Here is a 19,733-nt window from a genome sequence, read left to right on the forward strand (position 1 = left end):
CCACATGTATTATTGTTGGACCAGGTGTGTAGGTCTCTTTAAAATAGAAAGATTGCTGGTGGGATTACCCCTCTAAATAGAGGGTCCTCAACTAAGCAGGCACTGCTAAAAATCTACCCTATACCACGCAGTATAAGGGTACCAGTGTGGTGCATTAAAATCCAATTGAAATAGCACCATTAATAAAACTGTCCAGCAGATGGCACCGCTGTGCTATGTTCCCAGATCTATGAGACGTACATATTAGTCTGGTGCATTAAAACTCAATTGAACCAGCACCATTAATAAAACTGGCCAGCAGGTGGCACTGCTGTTCTATATTATCAGATATTAAGCCATTTACACAAAATATCTCGGGCGAGATTTATTGTGTTTACCGTTTTTCCGAAAAATCAGATTTTTTCACAAATCGCCCTGTATCGCCATTTTGTAAAATCGCATTTTTTTTCCAGAAATCTAATATTTAATGAGGTGTGTATTCCGGCATGAAAAGTGCTATTTTGTGATTGTTAAAAAAAAAAAATTGGCGTGAGGTCCCCCCTCCTGTACATAACCAGCCCCGGGCTCATTGAGCCGGGGCTGGTTCCAAAAATACGGGGGACAAAAAGCATAGGTGTCCCCCGTATTTCTGAAACCAGCCCCGGACTCTTGGACTGGTCCTGGTTCCAAAAATATGGGGGACAAAAAATCTGGGGGTCCCCCGTATTTTGAAACCAGCACCGGGCTCCAACAGCCCGCAGTGTCATGCCACAGCCGGGGGACACTTTTTACACAAGGTCCCCCGGCCGTACCATGAGCACCGTGGCTGGTCAGCCTTGGACGGGGTACCTGGAGGAGTGGGGTCCCCCCCAATAAAGGGGTCCCCCCCCCCCAGGCTTCACCCGTCCAGGGCTGAAGCTCGGGGCTGTCACCGGCGTCCCTGGCCATTGGACGCCGGCCTGATAGTGTTAAAATCACATTCCTAACATTACTTAATACAGGAGAACTACAAGTGCCAGCAGACCTCCCCCGCAGGCTGGGACTTGGGGAACCACAAGTCCCAGCATGCGGGGCATTAATGGGCCTGCTGGGACCTGTAGTCCACCTGTAAAAAGAATGTTAAAATAAAGCACACACACAGGAAAGTATAACTTTAATACACATCCACACACACCTCACTTTTACACCGCTATACATACCGATCCAGGATCCAGCGCTCGTCTCTCTGCAGCAGAGCCGGACAGCCCGCACTGACAGCGGCCTGACCAGCTTCCTCCGATGCAGCTAACAGCTTCTGTTGCGTTGTCCCAGCGTCTCCGGCTTATGTGTCTCCATGGAGACGCATAGCTCAGCCAATCAGGACTGAGCTATGCATCTCCATGGAGACGCATCGGCCAATCACGCTCTCAGCCTGTGTCGCGCTGGGACAGCGCGACAGAAGCTGTTAGCTGCATCGGAGGAAGCCGGTCAGGCCGCTGTCAGTGCGGGCTGACCGGCTATGCAGAAGGGAGCAAGGCGGCCAATAGCGGCATTCGGGAGGCGGAGCCGCACGATGTACACAAACACCGTGCGGCACCTGCTGTCCGGTCTGATTTCGGGTGTCGGTTTGTTTTTTTGCCAAGACCCTTACCTGGACTATGTCGCGCTGGGACAGGTGAGTATGGTTTCCTTTCACAGCTTCCTCCATGGATTTCGTCGGATCCGGACGGGGACGCCATCGCCGACATGGACAGCGACGTCGACATGGAGGCAGAAGACGACACAGGACCAGAAGACGACACAGGACCAGGGCTACCTACGGAAAGAAGATAGGTAAGTATTAGTATGTGTGGGCTTTGTATGTATTAAAGTTTTATTTTAAACGTGTGTCAGTGTGTTTTGTGTACTATTTTTTTAACTGTGGAACTACAAGTGCCAGCGGGCCTTTTAATGCCCAGCAGGCTGGGACTTGTGGTTCTCCAAGTTCCAGCTTGCTGGGGAGGCTTGCTGGCACTTGTAGTGCCACAGTAAAAGACAATAGTTTAATCTATTTTTTACACCACTATCAGCCCGATGCCCACCGCCCAGGGGCATCGGGGACAGTACCAGGCTTCAGCCTGGTCAGGTAAGTCCTGGAGGGGGGGACCCCTTCATTGGGGGGGTCCCCACTCCCCCAGGGCCCCTGGCCAGGCTGACCGGTCAGGGGGTTAATGTTTTGGCCGCGGGACCTTATATCATAAGTGTCCCCCGTCTGTGACATTACCCTGCTGGCTGGTTGTGCCTGGGGCTGGTTCTTAAAATACGGGGGACCCCTAGTCATTTTGTCCCCCCGTATTTTGGGAACCAGCCCCGGACCTGGAGCCTGGGGCTGGTTGTTAAAAATCGGGAAACCCCTATTTGTCGGGTTCCTTGATTTTAAATTACCGGCCCCGGCTCCTTCAGCCTTGTGCTTGTTACAGCTGTGGGGGGGACCCCACGCCGTTTATTTTTTTAATTTATTTAATTTTTCTATTTTTTTTTACACTCTGCAGCCTGCACGGATCTGACTGATCCGTGCAGACTGCCTGCACAAATTCGTATTAGCGGCCGTATATATGTGCCGCTAATACGAATCATTACACCATCGGAGGGTTACAAAGCAGTCGTATCTGACTGCTTTGTAATTTCCCCTCCGGAACACGATTTTGCATACGACTGAAACAGTCGTATGCAGTCAGAGGGGAAATACCAATACGAAAAACTAGGTTTTTCATATTGGTAAATTTCCTACACCATGTCATGTTTATATATCACCTTGAAAAAGACACTCTGGGCGAAATGTAATAGGGTGCGATTTTTTTCGTAAGAAAAAAAACGCACCAAATCGCACCTTTTAAAATCGCGTTTTTTGCCGCGAATTCGCATATGTAATGTGTTGCGAATTTGCGGCAAAAAAGTGCGATATGGTACGATAACGGGCGCTTTTTAAGTCCTGAAAATGTGCGATTTTCAGTCATGAAAATCGGCACATTTTCAGTACTGTGCGGTGTGTGGAAAAAAATAAATAAAGCGGCGTGCGGTCCCCCTCCTAAGCATAACCAGCCCCGGGCTCAAAAAGCCAGTGCTGGTATCATAAAATCACAGGAACAAACACGCTCTCAGCCTGTGTCGCGCTGGGACAGCGCGACAGAAGCTGTTAGCTGCATCGGAGGAAGCCGGTCAGGCCGCTGTCAGTGCGGGCTGACCGGCTATGCAGAAGGGAGCAAGGCGGCCAATAGCGGCATTCGGGAGGCGGAGCCGCACGATGTACACAAACACCGTGCGGCTCCTGCTGTCCGGTCTGATTTCGGGTGTCGGTTTGTTTTTTTGCCAAGACCCTTACCTGGACTATGTCGCGCTGGGACAGGTGAGTATGGTTTCCTTCCACAGCTTCCTCCATGGATTTCGTCGGATCCGGACGGGGACGCCATCGCCGACATGGACAGCGACGTCGACATGGAGGCAGAAGACGACACAGGACCAGAAGACGACACAGGACCAGGGCTACCTACGGAAAGAAGATAGGTAAGTATTAGTATGTGTGGGCTTTGTATGTATTAAAGTTTTATTTTAAACGTGTGTCAGTGTGTTTTGTGTACTATTTTTTTAACTGTGGAACTACAAGTGCCAGCGGGCCTTTTAATGCCCAGCAGGCTGGGACTTGTGGTTCTCCAAGTTCCAGCTTGCTGGGGAGGCTTGCTGGCACTTGTAGTGCCACAGTAAAAGACAATAGTTTAATCTATTTTTTACACCACTATCAGCCCGATGCCCACCGCCCAGGGGCATCGGGGACAGTACCAGGCTTCAGCCTGGTCAGGTAAGTCCTGGAGGGGGGGACCCCTTCATTGGGGGGGTCCCCACTCCCCCAGGGCCCCTGGCCAGGCTGACCGGTCAGGGGGTTAATGTTTTGGCCGCGGGACCTTATATCATAAGTGTCCCCCGTCTGTGACATTACCCTGCTGGCTGGTTGTGCCTGGGGCTGGTTCTTAAAATACGGGGGACCCCTAGTCATTTTGTCCCCCCGTATTTTGGGAACCAGCCCCGGACCTGGAGCCTGGGGCTGGTTGTTAAAAATCGGGGAACCCCTATTTGTCGGGTTCCTTGATTTTAAATTACCGGCCCCAATTCGTATTAGCGGCCGTATATATGTGCCGCTAATACGAATCATTACACCATCGGAGGGTTACAAAGCACAAATTCGTATTAGCGGCCGTATATATGTGCCGCTAATACGAATCATTACACCATCGGAGGGTTACAAAGCAGTCGTATCTGACTGCTTTGTAATTTCCCCTCCGGAACACGACTTTGCATACGACTGAAACAGTCGTATGCAGTCAGAGGGGAAATACCAATACGAAAAACTAGGTTTTTCATATTGGTAAATTTCCCCCACCATGTCATGTTTATATATCACCTTGAAAAAGACACTCTGGGCGAAATGTAATAGGGTGCGATTTTTTTCGTAAGAAAAAAAACGCTCCAAATCGCACCTTTTAAAATCGAGTTTTTTGCCGCAAATTCGCATATGTAATGAGATGCGAATTTGCGGCAAAAAAGTGCGATATGGTGCGATTTCGGGCGCTTTTTAAGTCCTGAAAATGTGCGATTTTCAGTCATGAAAATCGGCACATTTTCAGTACTGTGCGGTGTGTGAAAAAAATAAAAAATAAAATAAAAAACGGCGTGCGGTCCCCCTCCTTAGCATAACCAGCCCCGGGCTCAAAAAGCCGGTGCTGGTATCATAAAATCACAGGAACAAACAAGTTGGGGTTCCCTTGATTTAATAAAACCAGCACCAGGCTCAAGGTCCAGTGCTGGTTCCCAAAATACGGGGGGACAAAATGACTAGGGGTCCCCCGTATTTTAAGAACCAGCACCAGACCCAACCAGCCAGCAGGGTAATGCCACAGCCGGGGGACACTTATTATATAAGGTCCCGCGGCCAAAGCATTATCCCCGTGGCTGGTCAGCATGGGCAGGGGTCCTGGGGAAGTGGGGATCCCCCCAATGAAGGTGTCCCCCCCCCTCCAGGACTTACCAGCCCATGCTGAAAGTCCAGGGCTGTCCCCGATGCCCCTGGGCGGTGGGCATCGGGCTGATGAAAAGTGTAAAAAAAAGAATCAAAACTATTGTCTTCTACTGAAGAACTATGAGTCCCAGCAAGCCTACCCCGCATGCTGGGACTTGGAGAACCACAAGTCCCAGCATGCAGGGCATTAATGGGCCCGCTGGCACTTGTAGTTCCACAGTACAAAAATAGTTAAATAAAACACACACTGACACCCTGAAAAATAAAAGTTTCATTCATACATAACACACACGTACTGATACTTACCTACCTTGAGCCCGTAGGTCGGTCCCTGGATCCTGGGTCCGGGGCTCCAGGGCAGAAGAGTCCGGTTCCGGGGCCTTGGTCCTGGTTCCGGGGCTGGTCCTGGGTCCGGGGCTCCAGGGCAGAAAAGTCCGGTTCCGGGAGGAAATCCTACTCACCTGGTCCCCGGCGACGACCTCGGCATCTTCTCCGGCAGACGCGCTGCTCCCGGCTGGTACCCGCTCACGGACTGGAGAGGCGCAGAGATTTTCATCTTCCGCGCCTTTCCTCCGGATGATTCTATTGTCCGCCTAGCGGCCAATCAGGAGCCGACTTTCTCGGCTCCTGATTGGCCGCTAGGCGGCCAATGGAATCATTCTGAGGAGAGGCGTGGAAGATGAAACATCTCTGCGCCTCTCCAGTCCGTGAGCGGGTACCAGCCGGGAGCTGCGCGTCTACCGGAGAAGATGCCGAGGTCGTCGCCGGGGACCAGGTGAGTAGGATTTCCTTCCTTAGGAACCCCTTTTGGACTTCTTCGGATCCTGGACCCCGGAGACATCAGCCCTGGAGCCCCGGACCAGCCCCGGAACCAGGACCAAGGCCCTGGAACCGGACTCTTCTGCCCTGGAGCCCCGGACCTGCCCCGGAACCAGGACCAAAGCCCCGGAACCAGACTCTACTGCCCTGGAGCCCCGGATCCAGGGACCGACCTACGGGCTCAAGGTAGGTAAGTATCAGTATGTGTGTGTTATGTATGAATTAAACTTTTATTTTTCTGGGTGTCAGTGTGTTTTATTTAACTATTTTTTGTACTGTGGAACTACAAGTGCCAGCGGGCCCTTTAATGCCCCGCATGCTGGGACTTGTGGTTCTCCAAGTCCCAGCATGCGGGGTAGGCTTGCTGGGACTCATAGTTCTTCAGTAGAAGACAATAGTTTTGATTCTTTTTTTTATACTTTTCATCAGCCCGATGCCCACCGCCCAGGGGCATCAGGGACAGCCCCGGACTTTTAGCATGGGCTGGTAAGTCCTGGAGGGGGGGGACCCCTTCATTGGGGGGGTCCCCACTTCCCCAGGACCCCTGCCCATGCTGACCAGCCACGGGGATAATGCTTTGGCCGCGGGACCTTATATAATAAGTGTCCCCCGGCTGTGGCATTACCCTGCTGGCTGGTTGGATCTGGTGCTGGTTATTAAAATACGGGGGACCCCTAGTCATTTTGTCCCCCGTATTTTGGGAACCAGCGCTGGACCTTGAGCCTGGTGCTGGTTTCATTAAATCAAGGGAACCCCAACTTGTTTGTTCCTGTGATTTTATGATACCAGCACCGGCTTTTTGAGCCCGAGGCTGGTTATGCTTAGGAGGGAGACCGCACGCCGTTTTTTTTCTTTTTTTTGGTTTTAACTATTTTTTTTACAACAGAACCATGCACAGATCTCAATGATCTGTGCATGTTTCTGATAAAATCGCCAGGCAGAACCTGGTCTATTTTTTTTGCGATTTTTAGTAACCTTTACTAAAAATCGCAACCCGTTAACTATGCGAGTTCTATCCTTTTTAATGGGAAAACATCTGGATGCGATTTTTAGTCTAACTAAAAATCGCACCTTTAAAAAATGCAATTTTTCCCGCAAATCGCACCCTATAAAATATGCGATTGTCGGGGAAAAAACGCCTCCCATTACATTTCGCCCTCTGGGTGAGATTTAATGGGATGAGAGATTCAGAAAGTGAGAGATTTGGTAAGAAATCTCCAGTTTTTTTAAAGCGGCAATAATTTACACTTCAAAATCAAACTGGTTTTGCAGTGTAAATGATTGCCGCTTTAAAAAAAACTGGAGATTTCTTACCAAATCTCTTACTTTCTGATTCTCTCATCCTATTAAATCTCACCCTCTGTGTTGAAACGTGTTGGTGCATTTTATTGGCCAATATTGGAGCTGCCACCACTACTGCATTGGATCTCACTGTTGAGCACATCACCCGGGCTTTTTTTTTGTGTATTCCATCACTCCCAGTGAATTTTTACTCCATAGCCATATGTATTGTTTTGTACATTTTATATCTTTACATATTTTTACCAATAAATCATTTTTTTACCACTCGAGCCTATATATATTATAATATTATGGATCAAGGACAATGAAAAAGATAACCTAATATGAGGATCCCCTGCATGTGAAAGTAAGCTTTTATGTGAGCATCCGAACATATTCCTCTGCATGCAAGATACCTTTTATATGTGTTACCAACATCCTTTCTAAGTAAGCTTCCATTGTATGAATAGAACACTGAAGTCTCTCTGCCTGCCCCAGAACGTTTGTGGGGGGGAGGTGGGCTCCCCGGGTGCCAGGCAGCACAGGCTGCCCCCCGGGGGTGCCAGCAGGGGACCGTATATTCACTACACCCGATCGTAACGATCGGGTGCAGTGAATATATGAATATGTAATGAGCGGCTCGGCACCGGCGCCCCCTGTTGGCTGCTGTGTAAAAAAAAAAAACACTTTATTTTAAAAGTTCACATTCCACTTCTCCATAAAAAGATAGCGATTGCTACTCGGTGAATCATGGCGAAAAAAACCTTCAAATGTATTCGCCATGTGGTCATTGAATAGGGTGATTCACCGTTTTTGTCAAAAATTCGCCAAACAGCACAAATTCGCCATAAAAACATGGCGAATCAGACTCATTGAATTGTTTTGTGTACTATTTTTTTAACTGTGGAACTACAAGAGCCAGTGGGCCCATTAATGCCCAGCAGGCTAGGACTTGTGGTTCTCCAAGTCCCAGCTTGCTGGGGAGGCTTGCTGGCACTTGTAGTGCCACAGTAAAAGACAATAGTTGAATCTATTTTTTACACCACTATCAGCCCGATGCCCACCGCCCAGGGGCATCGGGGACAGTACCAGGCTTCAGCCTGGTCAGGTAAGTCCTGGAGGGGGGGACCCCTTCATTGGGGGGGTCCCCACTCCCCCAGGGCCCCTGGCCAGGCTGACCGGTCAGGGGGTTAATGTTTTGGCCGCGGAACCTTATATCATAAGTGTCCCCCGGCTGTGACATTACCCTGCTGGCTGGTTGTGCCTGGGGCTGGTTCTTAAAATACGGGGGACCCCTAGTCATTTTGTCCCCCGTATTTTGGGAACCAGCCCCGGACCTGGAGCCTGGTTGTTAAAAATCGGGGAACCCCTATTTGTCGGGTTCCCTGATTTTTAATTACCGGCCCCGGCTCCTTCAGCCTTGTGCTGGTTACAGCTGTGGGGGGGACCCCACGCCGTTTTTTTTATTATTTATTTAATTTTCTATTTTTTTTTACACTCTGCAGCCTGCACGGATCTGACTGATCCGTGCAGACTGCCTGCACAAATTCGTATTAGCGGCCGTATATATGTGCCGCTAATACGAATCATTACACCATCGGAGGGTTACAAAGCAGTCGTATCTGACTGCTTTGTAATTTCCCCTCCGGAACACGATTTTGCATACGACTGAAACAGTCGTATGCAGTCAGAGGGGAAATACCAATACGAAAAACTAGGTTTTTCATATTGGTAAATTTCCTACACCATGTCATGTTTATATATCACCTTGAAAAAGACACTCTGGGCGAAATGTAATAGGGTGCGATTTTTTTCGTAAGAAAAAAAACGCACCAAATCGCACCTTTTAAAATCGCGTTTTTTGCCGCGAATTCGCATATGTAATGTGTTGCGAATTTGCGGCAAAAAAGTGCGATATGGTGCGATAACGGGCGCTTTTTAAGTCCTGAAAATGTGCGATTTTCAGTCATGAAAATCGGCACATTTTCAGTACTGTGCGGTGTGTGGAAAAAAAATAAATAAAGCGGCGTGCGGTCCCCCTCCTAAGCATAACCAGCCCCGGGCTCAAAAAGCCAGTGCTGGTATCATAAAATCACAGGAACAAACAAGTTGGGGTTCCCTTGATTTAATGAAACCAGCACCAGGCTCAAGGTCCAGCGCTGGTTCCCAAAATACGGGGGACAAAATGACTAGGGGTTCCCCGTATTTTAAGAACCAGCACCAGACCCAACCAGCCAGCAGGGTAATGCCACAGCCGGGGGACACTTATTATATAAGGTCCCGCGGCCAAAGCATTATCCCCGTGGCTGGTCAGCATGGGCAGGGGTCCTGGGGAAGTGGGGATCCCCCCAATGAAGGTGTCCCCCCCCCCCTCCAGGACTTACCAGCCCATGCTGAAAGTCCGGGGCTATCCCCGATGCCCCTGGGCGGTGGGCATCGGGCTGATGAAAAGTGTAAAAAAAAGAATCAAAACTATTGTCTTCTACTGAAGAACTATGAGTCCCAGCAAGCCTACCCCGCATGCTGGGACTTGGAGAACCACAAGTCCCAGCATGCAGGGCATTAATGGGCCCGCTGGCACTTGTAGTTCCACAGTACAAAAAATAGTTAAATAAAATACACTGACACCCAGAAAAATAAAAGTTTAATTCATACATAACACACACATACTGATACTTACCTACCTTGAGCCCGTAGGTCGGTCCCTGGATCCTGGGTCCGGGGCTCCAGGGCAGAAGAGTCCGGTTCAGGGGCCTTGGTCCTGGTTCCGGGGCTGGTCCTGGGTCCGGGGCTCCAGGGCAGAAAAGTCCGGTTCCGGGAGGAAATCCTACTCACCTGGTCCCCGGCGACGACCTCGGCATCTTCTCCGGCAGACGCGCTGCTCCCGGCTGGTACCCGCTCACGGACTGGAGAGGCGCAGAGATTTTCATCTTCCGCGCCTTTCCTCCGGATGTTTCTATTGGCCGCCTAGCGGCCAATCAGAAGCCGACTTTCTCGGCTCCTGATTGGCCGCTAGGCGGCCAATGGAATCATTCTGAGGAGAGGCGCGGAAGATGAAACATCTCTGCGCCTCTCCAGTCCGTGAGCGGGTACCAGCCGGGAGCAGCGCGTCTACCGGAGAAGATGCCGAGGTCGTCGCCGGGGACCAGGTGAGTAGGATTTCCTTCCTTAGGAACCCCTTTTGGACTTCTTCGGATCCTGGACCCCGGAGACATCAGCCCTGGAGCCCCGGACCAGCCCCGGAACCAGGACCAATGCCCCGGAACCGGACTCTTCTGCCCTGGAGCCCCGGACCCAGGGACCGACCTACGGGCTCAAGGTAGGTAAGTATCAGTATGTGTGTGTTTAACTATTTTTTGTACTGTGGAACTACAAGTGCCAGCGGGCCCTTTAATGCCCCGCATGCTGGGACTTGAGGTTCTCCAAGTCCCAGCAAGCAGGGTAGGCTTGCTGGGACTCATAGTTCTTCAGTAGAAGACAATAGTTTTGATTCTTTTTTTTATACTTTTCATCAGCCCGATGCCCACCGCCCAGGGGCATCAGGGACAGCCCCGGACTTTTAGCATGGGCTGGTAAGTCCTGGAGGGGGGGGACCCCTTCATTGAGGGGGTCCCCACTTCCCCAGGACCCCTGCCCATGCTGACCAGCCACGGGGATAATGCTTTGGCCGCGGGACCTTATATAATAAGTGTCCCCCGGCTGTGGCATTACCCTGCTGGCTGGTTGGGTCTGGTGCTGGTTCTTAAAATACGGGGGACCCCTAGTCATTTTGTCCCCCGTATTTTGGGAACCAGCGCTGGACCTTGAGCCTGGTGCTGGTTTCATTAAATCAAGGGAACCCCAACTTGTTTGTTCCTGTGATTTTATGATACCAGCACCGGCTTTTTGAGCCCGGGGCTGGTTATGCTTAGGAGGGGGACCGCACGCCGTTTTTTTTTCTTTTTTTTGGTTTTAACTATTTTTTTTACAACAGAACCATGCACAGATCTCAATGATCTGTGCATGTTTCTGATAAAATCGCCAGGCAGAACCTGGTCTATTTTTTTTGGGATTTTTAGTAACCTTTACTAAAAATCGCAACCCGTTAACTATGCGAGTTCTATCCTTTTTAATGGGAAAACATCTGGATGCGATTTTTAGTCTAACTAAAAATCGCACCTTTTAAAAATGCCCGAAAACGGCATATTTTGCGGGAAAAATCGCAAAAAAAAACAAAACGCCTCCCATTACATTTCGCCCTCTGGGTGAGATTTAATGGGATGAGAGATTCAGAAAGTGAGAGATTTGGTAAGAAATCTCCAGTTTTTTTAAAGCGGCAATAATTTACACTTCAAAATCAAACAGGTTTTGCAGTGTAAATGATTGCCGCTTTAAAAAAAACTGGAGATTTCTTACCAAATCTCTCACTTTCTGATTCTCTCATCCTATTAAATCTCACCCTCTGTGTTGAAACGTGTTGGTGCATTTTATTGGCCAATATTGGAGCTGCCACCACTACTGCATTGGATCTCACTGTTGAGCACATCACCCGGGCTTTTTTTTGTGTATTCCATCACTCCCGGTGAATTTTTCCATTAACTTACTCCATAGCCATATGTATTGTTTTGTACATTTTATATCTTTACATATTTTTACCAATAAATAATTTTTTTACCACTCGAGCCTATATATATTTTAATATTACGGATCAAGGACAATGAAAAAGATACCCTGATTTGAGGATCCCCTGCATGTGAAAGTAAGCTTTTATGTAAGCATCCGAACATATTCCTCTGCATGCAAGATACCTTTTATATGTGTTACTAACATCCTTTCTAAGTAAGCTTCCATTGTATGAATAGAACACTGAAGGTCGTACCATAGAAGAGAAACAACACAGACCCATATTTCTTAGGGGACCCCACTCCACCCTTTATGAACTTTTATTGAACTTTTATTTGGTTTGACCTACTACTCTGCTAGGGAGTAGAGTTGGGTTGTCACAGGTTAAGTGGTAATAGAATTTGATTTAATTTAGTAGAAACCAACATGAGACCAATAGTTTTAAGATAAGCTATTGTGGTGCTAGGTTGGTGGTGCTCCCAAAGGTTCAACAAGTACGTATACTCAAGAGATGTCTAAAGAGGAAGACAGAGGATGAACAAAGTAGGTTTTTGCGTTCAAAACATAACCTTTATTTCATCACTTATAAATACTTCACATTTACCAAAGAGGGTGATGTGATAATATGATTTCTCTATCATGCAGCAGGTGACACTGGAACTCACATTGGGGTTTAGAGCTGGGACAGCTGGGAGCTAGGCACTACTAATTTGATTAGGGAAGGCTACTCCTCCCCTCTAAGCCCCATCAGCCCCCAGTTAGAAAATTGTGCTCAGGGAGCTGGTCACCATTCTACCTGCTCCTGCAGGTTGTTCGTTTTTCTACTATCTACACTGTGAATACAGAGCCCTTCCCTGCTTATTTTAAAAGCTTGGGTCCGGGTCTCCTGCGCCCCTGGTTCTGAACCAGGTTGTCGGTCAGGGCCTCTCTAAAGGCGCCTGCCCAGACGTTTTGTGCTCCTGCCAGCCCTATGCTACAAAGGGTCTGCCAGCCACTCAAGTGGTAGCAGCCTCAGGGTAAGTACTATGCTTTTTTGTCAGCCTCCTAACTGCTGCCGTTTTCACGTGCAGCATCGCGGCGCCGCCATCTTGGAATTCGCGCCGCCGCTGCAGCGCTGTTCTCTGCCGGCTCTCCTGCTCTGGTTCCCCTGTCCTAGTGTTTGTAGGGGCAGGGGTGTGCGGGAGTGGAGCGGGCGGTCAGCGGAGCGCTGGGCGCGAGTGAGAGGTGCGCGCTGCGGCGCTGTTACAGACGCTGCTGGGGAGGGGGTGATGTAATGTTTAGGCTTTAAGCCTGAGGCGGGCACGGCGCGGCCCTTTGCTATGCGCTACACACACACACACAGACAATTGTTGCTATGTGTAAAAGGCTGCTCTTTTCCTATTCCATAGGACTACTGCAGCCAGCGACTCCTGTTAACCCCTTGTGGGCGAAGCTTGTTTCCCTCCAGGTCCCGCAGCCCCTGGTGTCTTTAGTGTGGTGTGTGTGTGTGTGTGGAGGACGCAAGAGGTTGTGTGGACCGGACTTGCGCGGGGAGCATGACGGGCAGGTCAGGCACCAAGGCTTCCAAGAAGGCATTCATTTGCAATTCTTGTAACATCAAATTTGCTCAATACTCTGCAGATGGCAAACCAACGCTTTGTCAGGTCTGTTCTGCCTCCCCTACGGGGTCTTTGATAGACGAGCCCACTGCTCCTAACTGGGCTTCCCTGCTAGCAGGGAATATGTCCAAATTATCGGCGGAATTGGCAGAGTCACGCAGGGCTGAACCAGCGTGGGCCTCAACCCTGGCTAAGTCTGTGGAGTTCTTAGCTTCTTCAATGAATAGGACCCAGAAACAGGCTTCTGTTAGCCAGAAGCGGCCTTTACAGGCTGCGTTTCAGTCGGATGATTCTGACGAGGAGCCTCCGTTTAAAGTAATGGAGGAAGGAGAGTGGGAGGAGGTGCAGGATGATCCTGTTGAACCGGAGCCTACCCCTGGGGGCGTTGAGGCCCTTATTATTGCAGTGAAGCAGGTTCTTAATTTACCTGAGGACCCTGCTCCTCAACCGCAGGAATTGGACCTGTTTGGTCTGACGAAGAGGTCTGCTATTGTTTTTCCTTGTCCAAACCAGGATCAACTTTTAGCAGCCTGGAGGAACCCGGATAAGCGTTTTCAGGTGCCTAGACGTTTTCCATCGTTATATCCCTTTGATCCAGCTGCTTTAGGCAAGTGGAAGACTCCGCCTCCAGTGGACGCGTCTGTGTCCAGGTTATCCAAGAAGACGACATTGCCGGTTCCGGGAGCTTCTTCTTTGAAGGATCCATCGGACCGCAAGCTAGAGGCCACCCTAAAGACCATTTACACGGCGGCGGGTGACCAGCTTAGACCTGCCATAGTATCGGCCTGGGTAAACAAGGCAAATGCTAGATGGGCAGAAATTATCCTAGAGGGTTTGGATTCAGGGATGTCTCGGGATGAGATTGGTCAATTAGCAGAGCACATAAAGGAGTCTGCAGCCTTTTTGGGTGACGCGGCGAAGGATATTTCGCTTATATCTGCTCGTATTTCGGCCAACGCCATTTCCGCAAGGAGAGCATTGTGGCTGCGTTCTTGGCAGGCAGATGCCGAGTCCAAGAGAGCAGTAGAAGGGCTTCCGTTCACAGGAGACATCCTGTTTGGACCGGAGCTTGATAAGTGGATTTCGCAGGCCACTGGGGGGAAGTCAGCATTCCTTCCCTCAGCAGCTCCACCTGCACGGCGTCACTATACGGGACCGTCTTTTCAGTCCTTTCGTCCGCAGCAGTCCTTTCGTGGTAGAGGACGTGGATTTCAGGCCTCCAGAGGCTCTCGGGCTAGAGCCCGCCCTCAATCCAACGCTCGACTACAGGAGTCTAAGCCACCTCAGAAGCCGGTGGCATGACGGTTTGCCAGCTTTTGTGGGGGATCCGGTGGTGGGAGCTCGCCTGTTGGACTTCAGAACCCAGTGGTTCTCCCTTTCGGAGGACCCTTGGGTTCGCAGGCTCATTTCGGATGGTTATCGAATCCAGTTCGACCTTCCTCCCCCCACACGTTTCTTCACCACGGCTCTTCCCGTGTCTCAGGACAAGAGGTCGGCTCTTCAGGGGGGCGATAGATATCTTGCTGAAGTCTCAGGTTATCATCCCGGTTCCGTCGACACAGAGAGGCAAGGGGTACTACTCAAATCTTTTTGCAGTGCCCAAGCCAGACGGGTCAGTCAGACCCATCCTAAATCTCAAGTCCCTGAATCTATTGGTATCATACCAACCTTTCAAGATGGAGTCGATTCACTCTGTCATTGCATCCTTGGAACCGAACGAGTTCATGCTATCATTGGACATCAAGGATGCCTACCTTCATGTTCCCATTTGGAAGCCTCACCAGGCTTACCTAAGGTTTGCCTTAGGGAAGGATCACTTTCAATTCAGGGCCCTGCCTTTTATGTTATCATCGGCTCCCAGAGTTTTCACAAAGTCTTTGTCAGTCATTATCGCCTCTCTACGACATCAGGGGGTGACCATAATTCCATATCTGGACGATCTGCTCATCAAGGCGTCGTCGGTGGAATTACTGGAGGAACACGCGCATCTGACGGTTCGGACCCTCGTCAGCCTGGGTTGGTTCTTAAATTTCAAGAAGTCCACTCTGACTTCTTCCAAGAGGATTCTTTTTTTGGGACTCTGGTTGGACACTTCGGTTCAGAGAGTGTTCCTACCGGAGGGCAAGATCAGTTCCATAACAGCGATGACCCGCAGGGTTCTGCAACCGCGTCGAGTTCAGCTTCACTTGTGTGTTCAGCTCTTGGAAAAGATGGTGGCTTCCTTCCCAGCGGTAACGTGGGTAAGGTTCCATTCCAGACCTTTCCAGCTGGATCTCCTAAGGAAGGGAGCGGGGTTGCATCTGTCTCTACACAGACTGGTTCGGCTTTCAGCCCGGGCTCGTCAGGCCTTACTCTGGTGGCTTCACTCAGAGCACCTCAGACAGGGGCGAAGATTTGCCATCTGGGACTGGATTCTCCTAACCTCAGACGCAAGTCTGAGGGGTTGGGGAGCAGTGGTGCTCGGTCTTCGTCTGCAGGGGAGATGGGACTTCAGAGAGAGTCAGTTATCCATCAACGTGTTGGAGCTAAGGGCAATTTACAATGCCTTGCTAGCAGCATAGGATTATCTTCAGGGAAGACCAATAAAGATTCAAGCAGACAACGCCACAGCGGTTGCCTATGTGAACCGACAGGGGGGCACGAGAAGCAGGATGGCCATGGCAGAGGTATCCAGGATTCTGCAATGGGCAGAAAGCAGGCAGGTGATTCTTACTGCCGTGTTCATTCCGGGAGTAGAGAACGTGGAGGCAGACTTTCTCGGCAGAGAGGATCTCCATCCAGGAGAGTAGACTCTACATCCCGAGGTGTTTCGGGAGCTCACGGATCGTTGGGGGACTCCCGAGGTGGATCTGATGGCATCCCGAAAAATCCATCAGCTTCCAAGATATGTGGCAAGGACAAGAGATCCTTACGCCATAGGGACCGACGCCCTAGCAATGCCGTGGACATTCAGGTTCGTGTACCTGTTTCCTCCTCTTCCACTTCTGGGTCAGGTTCTAAAGAGGTTGAAAAGAGAATCCGTCCAGGCAATTCTCATTGCCCCATGTTGGCTGCGCAGAAGTTGGTTCTCCGACATTCAGCAGCTTCTGGCGGACGAACCATTTCCTCTTCCCCAGCGGCACGACCTTCTTCAACAGGGTCCGTTCCACCATCAGAAGTTGTTGTCCCTCCATTTGACGGCGTGGCTCTTGAGACCGAAGTGTTAAGGGTGAAGGGAATTCCAAGTTCAGTCATTCCGACTATGTTGAGGGCTCGTAAGCCATCCTCGGCGGCTCACTATCATCGCATCTGGCGTGCCTATGCGGACTGGTGCAGATCTCAGGGTTGGCCTTTCAGAACTTTTAAGTTGTCCAGGATGTTGTTGTTCCTCCAGAGGGGCTTGGACGCTGGTCTGCGTTTGGGATCTCTGAAGGTGCAGATCTCAGCGCTATCCATTCTTTTTCAGAGAAAGGTAGCACTCATTCCTGAGATCCAGTCTGGTGTTGCAGGATCCACAGAGCTCTCCCACCCGGGGCATGGTCTTTGGAACCTCCCCAATGTGAGTTCCAGTGTCACCTGCTGCATGATAGAGAAAAGAGGATTTGGGGTACTTACCGATAAATCCATTTCTCTGAATCAGCAGGTGACACTGGACGCCCTCCCAGCTCTGGAGTTTTTCCTGCCTTTTGTGTTCTTTCGTGCAAGTTCGGTTACTTTTATAGTATGATTTGATGAATGTTGTGGTCTCAATGAACGATTTACTATTACCATCTCCTCTAGTAGGACAATTTCCTAACTGGGGGCTGATGGGGCTTAGAGGGGAGGAGTAGCCTTCCCTAATCAAATTAGTAGTGCCTAGCTCCCAGCTGTCCCAGCTCTAAACCCCAATGTGAGTTCCAGTGTCACCTGCTGATTCAGAGAAATGGATTTATCGGTAAGTACCCAAAATCCTCTTATCAAACCAATACTACAATAAGGGTCCTTTGTCTATATCTGTTTTATTTCATGTACGAGGAATAAGCTTTCCCCCATCTGAAAAGTCTACCAGTATCGAATGCACGTAGTTGGAGCAACCACAGGTGGTTTTACTTTATTGCAATCTCTATCTTTTGGATGTGATTGGCGACATATCCTGTATCTCCACCATAGTTGCTGCCTACGGCACAGTGTCACCTGTCAATTGTCTTAGTATCACAGATGTGTTGGAAAAGTCATTGGTGTTCCTGGGCAGTGCCTAAACAGACATGTTGGGATGGCTTATTTTCCGGCCATGTTATGGAAGAGTTTTGGTGAAGTGTTTTTATACGGAGATGCTCCATCATTTACTTTGAAGGCCACAATCAGACACTAAATCTGCACCTGCCATAGAGTGAACCATCATTGATCGCAGCATATAACAGAGGTATAACAGCATCTACAGAGTGGGTGACTTATTCCTTGCAATCATATGCAGAGATGTACATTCATTTGGAGACAGGCTACCACCAATAGATACTGCTGTATCTGCGTCTACCTCTGAATCAGGACGTTAGTCTCATCTTACTTCAGGATGCATTTCACAGTCTCCCAGTAGCATATTTATAATGGGGGAAATGTGCGCCATGCACATGGGCCCCTTAGTCCCAGGAGGGCCCACACTGCACCAATTGATTAATACTTACCAATCTAGAGTGCAGGGCAGCAGCACTGCCGGAAACACCCCAAAAATGGCAACATTTTTTAGAGTTCTGCGCATGATTATATCATAATGTATCTCAATCCATACCTCCCAACATGACCCTCTCCAGGAGGGACACAATGTTCTGTTTATGGACTTAATTTATGTCTGCCATCACCTGTTTTAAACAGGTTAATGGATAAGAAAGGTGTTTCCACACAAATTCCACCGCCGTATTTCCCGGATTCTCCCGTTTTTCGTGTCAACCCTCTAGGAGAAAAGCCTGGACAGCCTCGCTCCCTTTCTCGCTGACTGCTGTGGCTGCGTGCTGATTGCGGCCTGAGCTGGTGCTGTCGGGGTCCGGCCAGGTCTGGGTCTGGATTGGGTGCATGACATTGTGTGCGTGCATCATGATTCTGCCTTGCACACTCCGCCTACATGCTGTGCGCACCAGCCACATCATCAATGTGCAGCACAGTGTCAACTCATCATGTCCAGGAGTCGGCAGCATGAGCGTGATGGGTGGGACGGGGTGGCCACGTGGGTGAAACATAGGAGCAAGCAGGAGGCAGCTTGCCTGCATGGCCGCTCACACTCTAAGGCAGGTATTCAATGCGGCCGGCGAGGGGGTTAAACAGTGAGGATTGCAGAAAACCAGCAAACCTCGCTGTTTAACCCCCGCGCCGGCCACTCGCTCTATTCAATGTTCTGGGGAGATTCTCGCTGTCACAGGACGGCGAGAATTACCCAAAACAGTGAGACCCGCGGCTAATGCAGAAAACTCGCTGTATTTAGCCGCGAGTCTCGCTGCTTCTGGAGCCTCATACGCCAATTCCCCCTCGCTCAAAAAATGGAGCGAGGGGAAATTGGCGTATGAGGGGTCTGCTTTGAATACTGACATGGTGAGTGGTGACAGTGAGCAGGAAGCTCTGCTCGCTGTCCCCACTCTCCCACAGCATTGAATACCTGCCTAAGTCTAAAGGTGCCCATACACGTTACAATTATTGTATACAATATTGTATACAATATCGAATCTCATCGCATCTTGGTTTTGCGATGAGATCTAGTACAAAAAGTATCTGTTGCACATACTTTTTGTACTAGATCTCATCGCAAAACCGAGATGTGATGAGATGTGATATTGTATACAATAATTGTAACGTGTATGGGCACCTTAAGGCAACCACCACCTGTCTTGTCCACAAGTAAAACTATTAATTGTATTTATGTGCCTATTATTACATTTATTATATTCATGCATGTCATGAATATAATATGCATTATAAATGAAATAATAGACACATGAATACATGTTCACGCCCCCTTTTCCAGATGAGGACAAGCCCACTATTTGTGATACCACACCCACTTTTCTGGGAGTGCACACATGAGGGTGGGAAGATGGGGGTGGGGATCTCCAGGAATCTATGATGTGTGAGGTGGCAACCCTAATAAGGTATTGTGTCCCTTCTGGAGAGGGTCATGTTGGGAGGTATGCTCAATCCAAATCCTGCAGTTGCGACAGTTACATATTTTTTTTGCAAAACTGCTTGTGTACAAAATTGCATCAGCAACGTAATTGGCATTCATTTTTGACTGAAACTACCTATTTACTTACTGTTCATTCTTCTCATAAAGTTTCACCTATAGTATGTTGCTCACTAAAGTTGGGACTCTGGAGACACGTTAGCTAGCACTCGTCCAATGTCTCACACAGTGCAGTACAGAGTATACAGACAGGGCTGCACGTTTGTCATTTACTCTGTAGAGGTCGCGCATGACCATTAGA

At 49.5% G+C, this 19,733-nt stretch overlaps 1 long non-coding RNA gene across 1 annotated transcript; it reads right to left on the bottom strand.

The window, feature by feature from the left end:
* Nucleotides 1-1,502: 1,502 nt before the first annotated feature.
* LOC146006943 (uncharacterized) lies at nucleotides 1,503-19,714 on the bottom strand. The gene is made up of 3 exons (XR_014444134.1): nucleotides 19,563-19,714; nucleotides 3,320-3,484; nucleotides 1,503-1,774 (listed from the first exon to the last, which is right to left on the bottom strand). It is a non-coding gene; the product is annotated as an uncharacterized LOC146006943 (long non-coding RNA).
* Between the last annotated feature and the right edge of the window lie 19 nt (nucleotides 19,715-19,733).

Source organism: Crinia signifera, chromosome 6 (genome assembly GCF_055691185.1).
Source record: "Crinia signifera chromosome 6, ASM5569118v1, whole genome shotgun sequence".
Taxonomy (NCBI): domain Eukaryota; kingdom Metazoa; phylum Chordata; class Amphibia; order Anura; family Myobatrachidae; genus Crinia; species Crinia signifera.